This window comes from Ambystoma mexicanum, chromosome 14 (genome assembly GCF_040938575.1).
Source record: "Ambystoma mexicanum isolate Mex_15411 chromosome 14, UKY_AmexF1_1, whole genome shotgun sequence".
NCBI lineage: Eukaryota > Metazoa > Chordata > Amphibia > Caudata > Ambystomatidae > Ambystoma > Ambystoma mexicanum.
The window spans coordinates 38,346,328-38,364,151 of record NC_090940.1 but is presented as its reverse complement, the minus strand read 5'-3'; the positions used below and the strand labels follow the sequence as shown (position 1 = coordinate 38,364,151).

Sequence of the window (17,824 nt, the reverse complement as noted above, 5' to 3'; positions counted from 1 at the left end):
GAACGCGTTTAACCCCATTGCGTTGCGCCCCCCACCACTTTTACAAAAGGGGCCATAGCCCTGGTGTCCCAAACGCCGGACTTTAGAAGGGGGAAGATTCGCTCCTTGCGTTCAGGCTGTAAACACTGCTACGAGGAAGAGTAGGAGCAATGAAGATTAGCAGCAAGTAATCCGAGCATTACCTCGACATCACTCTTCCTCGTCCTAATACTTACTTAAGAGGCATACCCAAACCAGTGGGGAGGAATCAGCCCAAGAGAAAACGACAGACCAGAAAGTATGCTGTGCACAAACGCCATTACATGTTTATTCCACCTTAAATGAAATGGCAATCCCCTCGTTGAGGGCCTGCCATTAATACACTTGTGCAAACTGCACTTGCACCCGCTCTATGCACATTAAGCTTTAGTGCCCGGTGCGACCATGTCGCTCAGGTGCAGCGCCAGGGCCCTTCAACCTTTTCAGTTGAAATAGGCCTCGAGCCTCAAAAGGGGCTTCCGAACTACTAACCCCAGGGGCGTTGCTAGGGGGGGCTAAGGGGGCTACAGCCCCTGATCTTTTGGTTGTAGCCCCGGATAGAATATCAGGAGCTACAGCCAAAAGACTAGCTAGGCCCCAGTCCCAACAGTTCCAACATCAGCTTAGCCCCGGGTCTTTTCCAGACCTAGCAACTCCCCTGGCTAACCCCATTTGGAAGTCTTATCACATAGCAAAATACCACGCGAACTCTGTACGTTATTGGCTACAGGTTTATTTATTGGAAATTATATTTATTGATCATTTATAAGGTGCCTATACAACAAGTGGTGTTTCAAGGTGCCACAAGACAAAGCGGGGGTGGGGGAGGGGCTTGGCGATACAATAACGGTCCCACTAGGCCTTGTGACATTCGGGTCGTGCAAGTGCAGAACAAGAAGTGCAGGGGAAGGGGGAGTGGGGAAGTGCAGGTCTGAGCAAGTTAAGTGCTAAAATGGGAGGGAGAGGTAAAGGGGGAAGTGCCATGGAGAGCAGGTAAGCCCAGGGAATAAAGGGGAGGGGTGAGGGAGGACTGTGCAGAAAGGGGACTTGGGAACCTGTAATACTCAGAGGGCACCAGGAAGTCAGTCGCAGAGGAGGAGGAATGAGTTAGAAGGGGAGAGGGAGAGAGCAGGAGGAGGAGAAAAGTAAGGTCTTGGAGTTTCCAGAACTTAAGAGATCCGGCTCAAGCCTGAAAGGGGCAGAAAACCATTCCAGAGAGAGGCTCCTGCGGAGGAGAGACATCAACTCACACTCTATGCTTAGAAAAAGTTAGAGCTAGCAGACCAAAGGACACTGACAGGGAGGTATTTAGGGAGACAGAAGGATGTAGCAAGGCCCCAGGCCCCAGAAACCATTGTGGGCGATGCAGAGAGTCTTGAACTTGATCCTAGCAGCAACCGGGAGCCAGTGGAGAGAAATTAGGGCTGGAGAGATGCAGTCCCTAGACATGAGGCCTAGAACAAGTCTTGGCAGTCCTATTCTGAACTGGTTGAAGGGGCCGAAGGGAGGATGCAGGGAGATTAAGAAAGAGGCTGTTAAAGTAGTCAAGTCTAGAAAGGACCAGAGCTCTTGAGACATTGAGTTTAAGGAAGAATGCCTCTGAGGAGGTGCAGTTGATAGTGGGCCTTCTTGGCAAGGTCCGCAATTTGAGGAGAGAAGGCAAGAGAGGAATCAAAGAGGACACTAGGTGTTTTGCCTCACAAGGGGGTGAGGGAAGGGGCCCATAGAGGGCATCCAGAACGAGGGAGCGATGTGGGAGCTGAGGCCCCAGTGGAAGGATCGAGGTCCTACTGGCATTAAGGCAGAGATCATGGGTAGTGCACCATGATTGAATGGCAGTCAGACAGTCGGGGATGAGAGAGGAGGAAGAAGTGGAAGGAGAGGGTAGCTTGAAAGAGAGCTGTGTGTCGTCTACATAACACTGGAAGTGAGGAGAGAAAGGAGATCAACTGAGCCAAGGGGGCAAGGTAGATATTGAAAGCCACAGTGAGAGGATCAAACCTTTAGGGACACTGCAGGTGGAGAGTGTGATAGGAGAGAGAAAAGGGCCAAGTTGAAACTAGGAGGGTCTGTTGGAGAGGAAGGAGGTCAACCAGTTCAAAGCCAAACCAGCGATGCCAAGGGTGTCACAGAGCCGATGTATCAGGGTGGCATGATTGACTGTATCAAAGGCGGAGGAAAGATCAAGGACGTCACAGGGGGTTCAGTAGAGCAGTTTCTGTGCCTCTGACAGCTATGAAGCCAGACTGATGGTCATGAAGACATCCAACAGAGTCGGAATGTTGAGTCAGTTGGGAGATGGCAAGCTTTGAGGAGTTTGCCAAGGAAGGGCCGATAGTTAGCAGGACAGGAAGGGTCAGAAGACGAGGGATGCACAAGGGAGTGGTTGCAGAAATCTGCCAAGGAAGGTGCAAGGGAGACAATGTTGTCCTTGATAGTTCTGGAGGAACAGGGGAGCCCCTTTTGGAGGAGACTTTCATAGAGAGGACTAGTCTAGAGACCTCCCCGGGTGCTATGGGAGAGAGGTGTGGGAGGAAGAGGGGAGGCCAGATAGATTGGGAGGGAGTGGGGTAGATGAGAGCAATGAGAGAATGTCCTGGGTTTTGGAGAGGAAGTGGGAGGCAAGAGAGGTAAAGAGGGTCAGTGATGGAAGGGGAGAAGTGGAGATTGCATAAGGATTGGCAAGTTCCTTGCAGATTTTGAACAGTTCACAAGAGTTGTTAGTGGGTCCGGAGATGCAGGCTTGGATGTGAGCACTCTTCTGAGAGAATCTGTAATGCCTTTTGAGCATGAAACAGGACAGTGTGTCAGAGGATGAGACTGAAGGCCACCACTCTGCACTTGTGTTTCAGAGAGGCTAGGTGAAAGTCATACCAAGTGTTAAGCTTGGAGGCAGGCTTCATTCGAATCCTCACAACAGGGGCAAGTATATCCAGGGTGTTGGTGATAGAAAGGTGAAGATTAGCAAGGATGGAGGCAGCGTGGGCGTCAGTGACAGAAGAGGGAGGCAGAATGACGGTGGTAGCAAAGGCAGCAACTGACACTTGCTTCATCGGGCGTATGATGGAGAAGGAGACTGGCAATGTCGGCAGAGGCATAGTAGGGGGGCCCCAAGTGATCCAGATGAGAAGACAGGTGGAAGTGGTCATACCAGGAGAGAGGAGTAGTGCGGAGGTTGGAGAAAAGAATGTCAGAGGACATGAGAGCATCCAAGCTATGTCCAGCAGAACGTGTCGGTCCTGCGGGATAACGTTGCAGAGGCTGCGAAGGACTACTGGCCACCTCGGAAGAGGCCAAGTGAATACTAAAGTCGCCAAGGCGGGGAAGCTTGGAGGTAGAGGAAAGAAAGGAGGAGGCGAGGGCAGATCACTCGGAGAGGAAGATGGCGACCGGACCAGGGGTCCTGTAGATGATGGCAAGTGTCAGCAAAAGGGACGGAGAGACACTGAGCCTGCATTAAAAGGAATTCAAAGGAGGAGTAATACTGAGTAGGAATGATGGTGGCAGGGATCCAGCCAGGGAGATGCAGGCCACTTCGCCTCCAGACCGGTTAGGCCTGGACTTGGAGAGGTTCTTGTAGCCCTCAGGAAGGAAGTGTGTCAAAAGCAAATGACAGAGCTGGCAGTGAACCTCGTCTCAGTGAGGGCGAGAAAACCGAGGTCAAAGTCAAGAACTTCTGGGGGGGGGGGTACAGGGACGTGGTACACCAATTGGAGATGGAGAAGGGGAGTGTCCACCAGAGGGGTGGCGGGAGAAGGGAGGCAGTTGATGAAAGAAGGAAGACGCCCGTCAAGAAGGTTGGGCTTAGAGCCATGGGCCATGACAGTCCAATTGTGATAGACATTAATGATGCATCTAGAGGATGAAAAACCAGCCAAGAGTACTTCCCATACGGTGTCTCCATGAATGGGAGAAGAAGAGAAAGGAGAGAGTCCACATGTGGCGTCAATAGGTCAGGGGAGGGAGCGACAAAGAGGATGTCTGTGACAGTCTGCCAGGAAGAAGCATTGATATAGGTGTCAGCGATGGGCTGTAAACCAGGAGATTCTTTTTGAACTTTTCCCTTCCAGGCTTAGAGATAGGTGATAGCAATTGGAGGAGAGAGAGAGAGAGAGAGAAAAAAGTGTGGTGGGAGCCGAGAACTGCACAGGCACGATCACCAGGTGGCCTTGCAGTAGACAGATGACGTAAGAAAGAAGCAGAACGGCGTCTTTTCATACTCAGGCCAGACAGTCAGCCCGCCCTTCTTCCAAGCGAAGCAGATGCAGCAGGTGAGAGAATTAGAACTAAAGTCAATGCTGCCAATAGGTGGGTAGATTTTCTCTCTAGGGAAGGCCTCAGAGAGGAGAACAGAGGGCTCAGAAAGTGATGTCCAGTCCAGTATGTGAGCCACCTTGAGTTGGATAGAGACCAATTAGCCCACGCAGGGTGGGTATGCCAGGAAAGGCAAACGGGGCAGACAGCCAGACAGTAGTCCCACGTTGCGTTTGCTGTTGCTTTCAAGTAATCACCTGCCTCAGGCCTTTCAATATACAACAGTGTTCTTATCACCTTGTCGCCTTTGTACTAAGTTTTCAACAACATTAGCACCATGCTGACAGAGGGCTTAATAGCTTTTCAGTGGACATTTTGTGCTTCAGCTCCCCCCTGGCTGCCTTTCTCTGTCTTGTGCAGGGACAAATAAAACCCTCCAGTGATAGTCTGCACGTACCCTCCCCCTCCCAGCTCAAGGGGTCCTCCAAACATCATTTTGAAATTAGCCCTGACACATCTTTACCCAGCCCCAATGTTGCTGCCCTACAAACTTCCTGGATGGAAAACCCCTGCGGCTCCGTCCAAGCTGCAGACATCCTCCTCGTCTATTTTCTGTACACAAATGAGGCAAGATTGACCAGAGAACCCTTATACTTCTGCAATAGTTTCTCAAATCCACCTAGTGACAGCAGGACTGAAGTCTTCTTGTCTGGAAACATACCACCAAAAGGTGATAAACAAGGCATCAGATTTCCTGAAAGTGGTTCCTCAGTCGCCACAAAAATATCCTACTATTGCCAAAACTTTTATCCGACTTTGGGGGAAATGCAAGGTTACATCTCAAAAATAAGGTTTTGATTGTACAATCAGAAGGGAGCTTTGCAAATGAAGATCCCGATTTCCCCCAAACTTCAAGCTGATGTTTGTCGCGATTCCCACCTGAAAGAAAATGTTTTTAATGTAAGGAACTAGATATCAATAGCCTCTACTGGTTCAAATTGCGCAACCTGAAGAGCTTGCAGAACACAGGGAGGTACCACAGAGCCAACCCTGAAAACCCCATAGACAAGTGGCGAAAGGCTGACATCCCAAGTCCACACCCCAGGATACCCTGAAGGTTCAAATGGCTGCCGTTGAGATCAAAATTAAGACACTCAAGGCACAAATCAAACCCTACCTTCAAAACCTGCAAGATCAGAGACATTGGACACTGCCATGCCTGTGCCTCTTCTCTCACAACATACCCCAAACATCTACCAGGTTCTGCCTTTTTAGACCCCTATGGCCAGTCTCTGCAGGCCCTACCTCCAAGGTTTCAGTCCCTGCCCAGAGTAGAATTCTAGTGTTCTCTAAACACGAAGTTATCCTGAGGGGACAAAGGGAGAAGGAATATGGATTATTGGGGCACTACTAGTTTCAGTAGGAGAAGAATCCAGGACTTTTGGGGCCAGCGTACAACCAGGTGGACTCTCATCTGTAGAACCCCAGATCCTGACCAACGGCTTGGAGAATAGGGGGAAAGGAGGAAAGCATATGGTAGACCTTCTGCCCATTGGATTGCCATAGCACCAACCCCATGCTAAGGCCCCTGGCATGGAAACCTGGAGCAGGGTCAGGGAAGGGCGTGCGCACTCTGAGGGAAGGCTAACAGATATATGATCAGAGTTCCTAATGCAAGGCACATCTGCACAAATACCTTCTACCTCCATTCCCAAGCGGCAAAAGAAGACTCTGCTTAATAGGTCTGCAGTAGTGCTGTTCCATACCTTGATGTTCACTGATCCGAAGGACAGGAGGTTCAGCTCTGCCCATTTCCACAGATCATTTGCCTGGCACTCCATGGACCTGGCTTGGGTGCCACCTTTCTGTTGATGAATGGCATTGTCTGTACGCAGAACCACCCTGCTCCCCTGAAGGCGAAGGAGAAAGGCTGGTAGCGCCCTCAAAGCTGCTGCTGCTAGTTCCTTCCAGTTGGAGGAGCTGACAAGACTCCCAAGCTTCCAATATTTTTCCGATGTTGACTGCTCTCCATTGTCACACCCTAGCCTAGACTGCTGGCCTCTGAAAAAACCATGACCTGGGAGCCGAAACGGAAACCCTGTTCAATTATTCATATCAAGGCAACACTGCAATTTGATTTTTCAAAGTTCTGAGAAACCAGGCTCAGGGCCTCCAACTCTTGGGATTCCAACACTGAATGCTTGTGAACATGAGAGAGCAAAGGTTCATATGGCAGCTCGCTCATAGCACCACGAAGACACAGGATGCCATGGGACCCTGCAAGAAAAGCCTGGCCAGAGCCTAATGCCAGCCTCAAGACTATCCGTTGCTTGTTCTCTCACCATGACTGGTTGTTTGCTTCACTGTCGGGCCCAGGACCCCAGTAACTAGTTATCCAGGTAAGGGAAACCGGATTCACCTTTGCATACATAAAGGTTAACACTAGGCCCCCCAACGTTTGTTAACGCCTGTGGTGCTATTTTGAGACAAAAGGGGAGGGCTGTGAACTGAAAGTGTTTTACCCCCCACCGCAAATCTTAAGAACGTATAATGTGCCCCGACCAAATGGCACATGGAGTATGCTTTGTGCAAGTCTTAATGCGGAGAAGTGCCTTCTCCTGATCAGAGGAATTATCCTCTGAAGGTTCTGCATTTTGAAGTATAACCACATGAAGATTCAATTTCCTGATGGTTTGGGAACCAGGAATATTTTGGAAGTAAAAGCCTCAATTTACCTTATCAACTGCAATTTTGGCCAGAAGGTCCTTCGATGCTCTGAATCCTTGGTTCTCTCTTGATCTTGCCTCTGGGAAGTAGGGGGTAAATCGTCACTGAGTGAACGAAAATTCTATCTCATTCTTTTCACCCAGATATCGGTATCTATGTTGCGCCATGCTTCTGAGACAAAGTAAAGTTGGCCACTACTCTTCTGGCATCAAGACTTGACTCTGAAGGGGAAAGCCATCTTCCGGAATTCTGTTTTGAACCCCCCCCCACCATCTGCATAATCTGTTGCTGGGTGTACTTTTTTTGAGCCATTTGAAGGTGCTATGGATTTTGGGTCTGCCGCCTTAAAGATCTTGTAGCCCTATGCTTCCACAGGATCGGCAAACGTTGTCTAGTCTTCTAAGAGCAGTTGATTTCTGAGGGGTCTCTGTATGCAACTTCCTGATGTGCAGCTCACGACACCCGAGATGGCTGTACACATGACCATGGCTGATTACTCCAACTCCCAGCAGAGGCCACTTGATACAGGAATTCAACTTGCCGTATGCCCTGCAGGATCAGAGTGCAGCACGCTCCCTCGACTGCTTTTGTTACTTTCTTGAACTCCCCCCAAAGCGTTTTCTGCTGTACAGGATGTCTAGCACTTACCGAAGCCCCTACAAATGACCTTTTGAGAGCCACCTCGAGTGCACATTAAGCGCTACTCCACACACTCCACAAAATATCTCAACAGCACACACTGCAGAGAGCCCGATCTAGTCGCACTTGAACAAATCAATATTGAAACAAAGCAACCATGCCCTGCTCCCACCATAGCCCTCTAACCTACCTCTTCCAGATCACGAAGCTCCAAGAAATCGCAAAATTGACAGAAGGCGTATTACCCAAGACTCCGCAGAGCAGGATATAGCAAGACTCAGTAGAACAGGATATAGCAAAGAGTCTCACTCTTTCTCCTTATGGGAAGAACTCGGGACGCCAAGCAACTTCTGTGACCAGCAGCAACAGGGAAAGAAATTCATGTTGTTTCTGTTGCAGTCAGTCTGTGATACTAGAATCTCTGGTATGCTGACTGGCTTGTGGGCCAAACTACCGGCCTGTCAAATAAAGTGGTATAGGGCTAAGCAAGGGGCAGTACAACAGTAATAAAATTCAAGACCAAGCCTCATGGGCCACTAACCGAGGAGCATAAGAGGACACCATGTAGTCACTAAAAATCATTAAATCGGCCACACTGCATGTAAGGAAGTCTTTCTAGAGCAGTGTTGACGTTGTCATTTCTAAGGGCTCCAATTTTTGCAGTTAAGTCACAGTGATATGAAGCTGGAATCTGAACCCACTGTGCGATTTAGTCACCTCACCACATAACTTCCAGGCTATACTTGGAACAAATATTAAGTATGGTCTTTAAAGAACCACAATAATATTGTCTTAGAAAGTTTACTCGCAAAAAACTGAAATCGTATAATAAAAAAACCTACCTGACAATATGTAAATCAATACAGAAACATGTTAAGCCACAAGAATATCACTGTAGTTGTATTACCCACATCATGAATGGATACTACATGTCCAAACATAAATAAAACAAGCCTGAAAAACCTTGTGTTTTAACATAACTGTATTTTCTGCACTTTAAGACACACCCCAAAAAAGCGTCTAATACTGTCATCTGGTTATAGAGATCATCTGTGACAAACCAGTTTTATGCATGAAGTAAAGAACATTTGAAAATCGACACAAAAGCACCTTTTTGCATCCTAGGCTAGTAATCATCATTGATGTAAACTAATCTTTAAAAGGCAACTTTGTTATCTCACTAACTTTCTCTTGGAAACGGACACATATTCGGTAGGTAACTTGAGCAGTGTGGGATAAAAGTACAACGGTTGCGCACTTGACCCTCAGCAACCTTAACTCACGTCATCCACCTGGACAATCCAGCCATTACCTGCCCAATCACCAGCCACACCAATAAACCATCAATTTCTTGACCTAAAGTGTTGCTATCACTTTCCCCATCATTCCCTCCCTCAATTGACACATGTATGTACATATCGGTTGTTAACGATTTCAAACGTAGCTCAGAAGCTTGGAGTGATGTTTTATAAAGTGATACAGTAAACGCATATAAAAGAACACAATTACAAAAAACAGAAGGCTATGAAAGATGTCACCCAGAGGGACTCAGGCAGGGGGATAGAAGTGCTTCGGAGCCTGTATTTCATAGAGTTTCCAACCTGACTATGCCAACTTCTCGGTTAAGCTACTGGGTCTGTACTAGCAATTCTCCCCAGTCCTTTGCCTGCTGCTATGAGAAAGAAGGCAAAGGCGTGACCATGCAGTCTCCCAAGATGACCCCAAACGCGCGACCTGCCCCCCTCACTTGCCCAATTACTCCCTCAATTACCTGCCCCCATCACTTGCCCAATTACTCCTTCAAAAACCTGCCCAATTACGCCCTCAATTACCTGCCCCGTCACTTGCCCAATTACTCCTTCAATCACCTGCCCCATCACCTGCCCAATGACTCCCTCAGTTACCTGCCCAATTACTCCCTCAATTATCTGCCCCCTCACTTGCCCAATTACTCCTTCAATTACCTGCCCCATCACTTGCCCAATTACTCCTTCAATTACCTGCCCCATCACTTGCCCAATTACTCCTTCAATTATCTGCCCCCTCACTTGCCCAATTACTCCTTCAATTATTGCCCCCCTCACTTGCCCAATTACTCCCTCAATTACCTGCCCCCATCACTTGCCCAATTACTCCTTCAATTACCTGCCCCCATCACTTGCCCAATTACTCCTTCAATTATCTGCCCCCATCACTTGCCCAATTACTCCTTCAATTATCTGCCCCCTCACTTGCCCAATTACTCCTTCAATTATTGCCCCCTCACTTGCCCAATTACTCCCTCAATTACCTGCCCCGTCACTCCCTTCATCATATTTCATATTTGACCCCCATCCGTTGTCACCCCTGCCTCTCCTTCACCTGCCCAAATTAACCCTTGCTCGCCTGCCCTGACTCTGACTTACTTACACCTGTCACCTTCCCCGAGGTGCTCACCTCCTGTCTCCCACAGCTGATGAACTTCTTGCAGCGAGGGGGCGTGGCCTGTGGCAATGCAGGGGAGGGGCCCCCGGAAGCGGAAATGGAAAGAGGGTGTGAGAAAGCGAGACGTGCCCAGTTTCCAAAAGACACGCTGCGAAGGGCCAGCGGCATCCAATGACGTCACTCTCGCTGCGCTGCCTCTTCCGCGTTTCATGCCTCGCTCCTGCCAAAATGGGCGGTGCTTGCGATGATGTCATCAAATTCATTACAGTCAGCGGTGGTTGAAAGGGGGGGAGGCACTAGAAAAGTTTCCAGTGAGGATGTGCTATCCTTATAATGGACTCGAATTCTAAAATAACGTATCCGGATAGCCAGGCTTCGATTGATTTTTAAACGGTCGAACGAACCCATTATCTCACCACTTTCCACTCACATAACCCCTACACGGTATAATATTTTGAGACAATCACTGTTAATATTAAAGATTCCTGTTTCCTAACATGTAAAAAAATACTGTGTGTAACCGTGACCACTTTGTGATGGTAAATTTGGATTACCATGTAACTAGTTAGGACTGTAAATTTGCTTGAACCTTTATTCTGTACCATTGTTAAGCCAGATTTTTATGTAACGAAGTGTATGTGCTCAAGTAACATGTATCCACCACTGTATATGCAACAACTAAGATCAAGCATACTTCTAAACTTACGCCAGGATACCCCAGGGTTTGTGTCAGCGGTGTGTAGTCACCGCCGCACCGTGAGCCCCCCACTCCCCCGAACACAAAGACACGGAGACTAGGTGCTGGTCGTGTGGGCTCCCCGGTGGCTCTGCGGCCGCCGGGAACGCCCCGTTTATTTATATCAGCACGCAACAGAGTGGACATCACTCCGTCGTGTGCTCGCTCTTAAAGGGGCAACGCCACACTCCTCCTTTTCCATAACAACAAACTGAAAAGCAAGGATCTAATCTAACACACATTAACAGCACACATTAACAAACCCAACTCTCCCCTGTTTATTGGTGCCCACCCTGGATTCCCAGATAGCAACCCACATAACAGCATCAAAGTCTCTACCGCACAGAGCCGCCATCTCAGTCTGTCACATAGTCTGTAAGACGGGCAGGTTTCCCACGCCCTGTTCTCAGGGGGTACCTCCTGCCGGCCTCTCTGGCTGGCGTCCCTTCGCCTGGCTCACCACGGGCTGGAGAATCCACTTGGGAGGGACGACTCCCTCCTTCGTCCGGTGCCTCCTCTGGGTCCATGTCCTCCATTGTCTCTGGCCGGGGCTCACCCAGCCTCTTAAAGAAGCTGGCGTTCCTGGTCATTGATGCTGTTCCGTCGGACGCGGTCACCATAGAGCCCTTGACCGCCACCACGTCCAACGGAGCCAGTTCATAAGTGAGAGACAGCTTGCCCTGCAGGTGACGATTCCTCACTAACACTTCGTCCCCCAGGGCAATTCTTGGTGGCCTTAGACCTCTTCTGTTGTTTTGCATTTCGGTCCTTGCCCTTCTTTCTTCCTCCACCTGGTCATTGTTAATGACGGCTGGCTCTCGCTCACCCACCTCTGGTATTATGTCCCTCGGGCATCGCTGAAACAGTGCTTCCGCTGGCACCACGCCCGTCGATGAGTGAGGCGTGGTCCGATATCCCCTTAGGAACACGTACAGAGCCCTGTGCAGGCACTCGCCCTTTCCTTGAGCGATCCTGAACACTTTATTCAGTGTGCGCATCATGCGCTCTGCCTACCCATTTGCCCAAGGCCAGAGCGGGGTGATCTTTCTATGATGGATGCCATAGCCCCTCATGAGGTCAGCAAAGCTGTCTCCCAGGAATGGCGCCCTGTTGTCGGATTATAAGACCGTGGGCAGTCCATGGGTGGCAAAGATTTTATCCAGTGCTACCACCACCTTATCGAACGACACCGACTCTACAAATTCTACCTCGGGGTATCGTGACCATTCGTCCACCACCACCAGGAAGTGGGTACCTCTGGTTGTGGACCCAAAGTATGCATGAACCACTTCCCATGGCCTTGCCCCTCGAGGCATCCTTTCGATGGACGGCTCACGTGCCCAGAGAGGGTGCCTGGCACCACAAACAGGATGCTACAAACTCCTCCACCCTTCTTTCAAGTTCCGGAAACCACTCCTTTTGCCTGAGGCGAGCCTTCGTTTTAGGGGCCCCTTGGTGGCCTTGGTGTGCCAGGGCGATGATTTGCTGGACTTTGGCCTGGGGGACCACAATCCTATCTCCTCTCAACAGGAGCCCCGAGTCCGAGAATGTCAGCTCTTCCCGCACCCTCCAAAGTTGCTCCAGCGCCACTCTTGCCTCATTTGTTCACCAGCCTAATGCCTCCATCACGATTTTCCAGACACCTTGTTCCATTGCTGTCTTCAGAATTCCAAAACATTCATCGCTCTTTGACGCGTGCTCCAGCTCCTCCACCTGCATGGAATTTGGGGTGGCCGTTTCAATGACCAGCCGGACGTGCTCATCCGCCTCCTCTGCCAATGTAGATGGATGGGAGCCCCCTCTCGGGTGTCTGGAGAGGTAGTCAGCAGCGTTGTTGCTTCCTAGGCGGTAGACCAGCGACACTCCATACTCGAGGAGCGTGAGCATCCACCGCTCAATCCTCACCGGTGGTTTGGACGAGGAGCCAGCCATTATGGCCAGTAAGGGCTTGTGGTCTGTGATGATAGTGACAGGTCTCCCCAAGATGTACAGGCGGAAGTGCCTGCAGCCCCACAGCACAGCCAGGGCCTCTCGCTCGATTTGCGAGTACCTCTGCTCGGTCTCAGAGAGCACCTTACTGGCGTAGGCTATCGGGCGGGCCTCCTGGTCTTTCCCGACCTGGGTGAGGACCGCCCCTAGACCAAAGGGGCTGGCATCCACAATGATTTCAGTCTGAAGTCCCGGGTCGAAAAACGCCATAGTGTCCTCAGCAGCAAGGGCACTCTTGATGTCGTCGAAGGCTGCCTGTTCGAGTGGCCCCCACTGCCATGTGGTGTCTTTCTTCGTTAATGTCCTCAAAGGCTCAGAGCGGGATGCCAAGTTCCGAATAAAGCGGCCACAATACGTGACCATGCCCAGAAAGCTCCTCTCCTCGGCTACATTCTCTAGTGGTCTGGCCTCCTTAATATCCCTCACCTTGCGCGGATCAGGTGACACGCTGTCATACATTGCCCCTGGAAGTGCTGGCACAGGTAGAGATACACTTAACATGGAGGTACAGAATTCCACAGTAACGTTCTAGCCTTTTTCCAAGACGGCTACTCTCTGTTTATCTACGAGGATCTGGGATACAATCTTTGCATTGTATCATCTATGGTTCTACTCAGAGTTTCTGTGTGTGTTTCCTGAGACTTGCTTCGGCATCCCAACGCTCCGTTGTTACTTTCTGCCTCTGTATTCCCTTCCTCGTTTGCTTTCCTTCCGTGCACTCAGGTGATTTCCTTCTACGCAACGAGGTACTGTGGTTAGTATCCTTTCTTATTTTTCTTACTTTTTACTTCTAGCACTTGTGCTTCGACTTCCTTGCTGTCTGCACTTTCGGCTGTCTTAGGCATTATTACGGTAGCTGCCTTTCTGTCCTGTTCCGGCACCCGTGCTTCCTTACCTTCAGGTTCAGGCGCCGGTGTCACATATTGTGGTTCCGACTCTCGCAGCGCTGTTTTCAGCCTAAGTCTACGTTGCGCGGCGTCTGCGAGAGTTCAGCTTCTTGCTTTTCTTTGGTACTGTTGTTCCGGCTCTCGCAACGCCTTTCCAGCCTCTGCCTCTGTTGCGCGGCGTCTGCGAGAGACCGGCTTCTTTCTGTTACCTTTCTCTTTCTGTTTTCCGCGGCTCACGTATTTTTTCTGATCAGTGCTTGAAGACGCATGTTTCTCCCTCTTTTCACTCACATATCACGTCTGACATTTTCTCCTTATTCGCTTAGGCATACTCTCGTCATCTTCACTCCTTACCTTTTTCTTACCTTATATCTTGCTGATAACTTACCTGTTCATAGCCGCAAGTCTTCCATCCTCCTGCAGAGAAGTCAGCAGACCCTCATAAGATTCGGTACTCCAGAAGAATCACAAGTCCCAAGGTCCACCGCTCCATACCAGGACTCGGATTCTCTTTGTGCATTAAATCTTCTCTTGAAGTCAAGACTTTGATTCTACTTCTGCACTCCACCTACCAGGGTTTTTTCAGCCTGGAGGCTTTTTCCCTGAGACTTTTGGGTCCTGCTCCCTGGGGTTCACCTGGTCTGGTTTAATTCTACAGTCAAGGTGGCCTCCGAAGGAGCACGCCCTTATCTGCATCAGAAGAAGGAGAAAAAACATACAGAACAAAGGAAGACACGGAGAAAGAAAAACTCAGAAGCCCTGGATAGCTCAATAGAGGAGACAGGTGAGGAGGAGTGTGGGGGTTCACTCAGGAGTTTGACACATGCCATCCGCCTTGAAGACAAACCCGAAAAACTCAATTGTGGTTTTGAGAAACTCGCATTTGTCCCTGTGCAAGCTGAGCCCCAGCGAGCGGAGGCGCTCAAATGTCTTGGCCAGGCATGCCAGGTGTCCGGCCTCTGACTTAGCGTACACCAGAATGTCATCACTGATGTTGAGGACTCCTTCCAGGTCCGCGAGTGCACCTCTGATGATGTTCTGGAACATCTCAGCCGCTGAGGAGACCCCAAAGCTCAGTCTTTTATATCTGTACAGCCTCGATGCGTGGTGAACGTAGTTATGTAACGTGACTCTGGGTGCAAAACTACTTGATGGTACCCAGCTCTGAGGTCCAGCTTGGAAAAGAATTTCGCCCCCTGCAGTTCCGTTATAATATCGTCAATGGTGGGGTTAAGTGCCGTTCCCTTTTTATGGCCTTGTTGGGGAGGCGCATATCCACGCAAATTCTCACTGCATCAGGCTGCTTGGGTTTGCAGGCAATCATGATGGGAGACACCCACGGGGTGGAGCCCTCCACTTTCTCGATGATGTCTAAGCCAACAAGGTTATCCAGCTCCTTGTCCACCAGGTCTCTAAGGTGGAAGGGCACTTGCCGATGTTTGAGCGCCACTGGTTGAATACACTCATCTATATGTAGCCGGTCAGGTTCACCCACCATCTGTCCTATGCCGTCAAACAAGGAGGCGTGCTTGCCCAGTAGTACCTGTATGTCGTCCAGGTACACCGAATATTCAAATGTCTCAATGCCCTGGGCCTCTGCCGCAGCACAGCACATCAGGGTGTTGTTGCTCACCGGTGTAACGTAGAACCTGGCCCGGACTGATGTGTTGCCATACTTGATACTCGCCACAAACACACCATCTAGGGGAATTGGCTGGTCGCCCCAAACGTGAAGATACGCGCCTTTGGCGCAGCCAGGGTTGGCGGAGGTTGCATAGAGTCATAGTGCTCCCTGGCCATCACATTAACTGAAGCCCCGGTGTCCACCAGCATTGGTATTGAGTCCCCATTCACCACCACCTTGCACCTGGGCTGTCTCTTGGAGTTGGTTTTTAGGGCGCCCATGCTGGAAATGAAGAACACATTTTGTTCGTCCTCTTCTTCCTCGTCACCATCAGGAGAGGCACCCTCATCCCCTTGATCCACTTGGGCGACGTTAGACGATCTCTGGGGGTGGAAGACACCAATCCGGACAAGCCCTCTAGCAACCCCTGTTGAAGTGGCAGCCCTACACATCCGGGCATAGTGGTCAGCTCCCCCACACCAGCCACACGTCTTTCCAATGACCGGGCACTCCACTGGGTGCGGGATATCGTATCCGCATTCCAGGCATGAGCTGTTCCCAGCTTGTCCTCTCACTCTTTGGCCTCCCGCCGGGCATCTAGGCCCTCGGCCCCTACCAACTGCGCAGACATCGTCCACCTTGCTGGGGCGCACTCCGGCTTCCATTCTGGTTGCCCGCATTTCAGAGACCTCATGTCACCTCCCCAGTTCTAGGATGTGGGGAAAAGTGATGCCCGGCTCTCGCAGGATTTGATGGCGCAGCTTGCCCGACACACACCCCTGGATGAGTTGGTTTCGAATCATGGTGCCTGGGTCATTCCATGCACATGGTACTGCCAGCCTGCGTAGCGTCCCATAGAACACATCTAGAGTCTCATCATCCTTTTGGCGAGCAGCCCCAATTAGGAAACGTTCATAATCTGCATTCGCCATGGGCAGAAAATGATTGTGGAGAGCATCCTTCTCAGCCGCATATGACCCATCAGCCGGTTGCAGGGACAGGAATATTTCATGTACCGCAGGGCCTGCACAATATAGGAGGGTGGCCAACCTACTGTCCTCGCTAGTCTCCATTGTGGCCCTGAAGTACATCTCTAACCTGTCCATCCACATCTTCCACCTTGGCCCCAGACTCGATGGAGTGCCCGAGACATCAAACTCAGGCATTGGCTGCAGGGCGCCAGTTGGCTTGGGCAAAGGTCTTGGTGGCAGGATGGGTGGCTGCTGTAGGGGTGCTGCAGGAGCGGCTGGCTGTTGGGCAGCGGGCCGCAGCTTGGCTCATGGTGGCAAGCGCACAGGCACCCCAAAGATATAAAGAAAAGGGGGCCGCAACTCACCGCCACACCACTCAGTAGTCCTCTGCAGTAGATGGTCTTGGATGTGGCCACTGGCAAACCCACAGATGCCAAAGTTCCTCAGTTGCAGTAAGGCATGAGCAGCTCCACAGTGCAGCAGATCAGGTAGCCAGGCAGCGTAGAAGATCCAAGAATTGAGCAGGGTGGGCCCCAAACATGAACACAGCAGGCCTCTATGGTTCCACACCCAAATACTCAGTGAAAAACAGTGAAACAGCGACGGAATCACAATAAAAATGGCTGGTGCTGCTTCAAGTATCTATCCGCTACTGAATTGTCCAAAAATTAGGCTTGGATGGCTCACCGTCGCTCCATTGTGAAGCCGTGACCTCCCAGGGCCTATTTTGCAAAATGGCCGCCGACCGCGTGTGTCTCTCCCCTCTCCACGGCATAATTCGGAGGTGCGCCTCACATCTGATCATCGCGCACCTTCTGAGGTTGACCGCCTGTCCCGGGTGAGTTATCTGATGTTCGTCGCCACTGTTAGCGGTGTGCAGTCACCGCCGCACAGTGAGCCCCCCAGTCACCCGAACACAAAGACACGGAGACTAGGTGCTGGTCGTGTGGGCTCCCCGGTGGCTCTGCGGCCGCCGGGAATGCCCCGTTTATTTATATCAGCATGCGACGGAGTGGACGTCACTCCGTTGCGTGCTCGCCCTTAAAGGGGCAACGCCACACTTTGGACGTACAACAAAAGCAATAAATAAATAAAATAAATGTTGTGACCCTCCCAGTTAGTGAAGCACGTTTAACATTTCCTTTAATATCAATATCAATTTCATTTGGGAGGTTGCTTGTATGATCGTGTTTTTTTGTTTGCATTCTGGGACATGCAGTACTGGATTGCCTCATAAATACAAGACTTCAAGTCCCATAGTGCAAAGGAAAAACAGGACTGGGCAAACCCTTTCCAAATGAGGCATCTATGTACTCTTACACTGCTCATATCGAGTCTACTAGAAACCAAGAGCTCACATTTTGGCAGATTGGGACAAGTCGCTCGCCTAGTCCTGTTTTTTCTTTGCTTTCTGCTTGTAATCATCCATTAATAATCCTGAGAAAAGTACAATTACCAGAAGGCAACAGGCTGCAGGTCACTTTAGAGCAGTGGTGGAAATGGAAACAATTTAAAAGGGGATCCCACAAGGGCCGGGGTGGGGATGCAGTTTGGA

General features: G+C 50.4%; 1 protein-coding gene across 4 annotated transcripts in view; it reads right to left on the bottom strand.

Annotated features, from left to right (window-relative positions):
• The window catches only part of HEATR5A (HEAT repeat containing 5A), a 704,366-nt gene extending 694,160 nt beyond the window's left edge, over nucleotides 1–10,206 (bottom strand). For 3 of the 4 annotated variants that reach the window (XM_069638471.1, XM_069638476.1, XM_069638475.1), the window contains exon 1: nucleotides 10,075–10,206. The gene's annotated coding sequence lies outside the window, so the exon portion shown is untranslated. Of the gene's footprint in view, nucleotides 1–10,047 lie in introns of all 4 variants that reach the window. The other variant, XM_069638472.1, reaches the window with a different exon arrangement.
• Nucleotides 10,207–17,824: the final 7,618 nt, after the last annotated feature.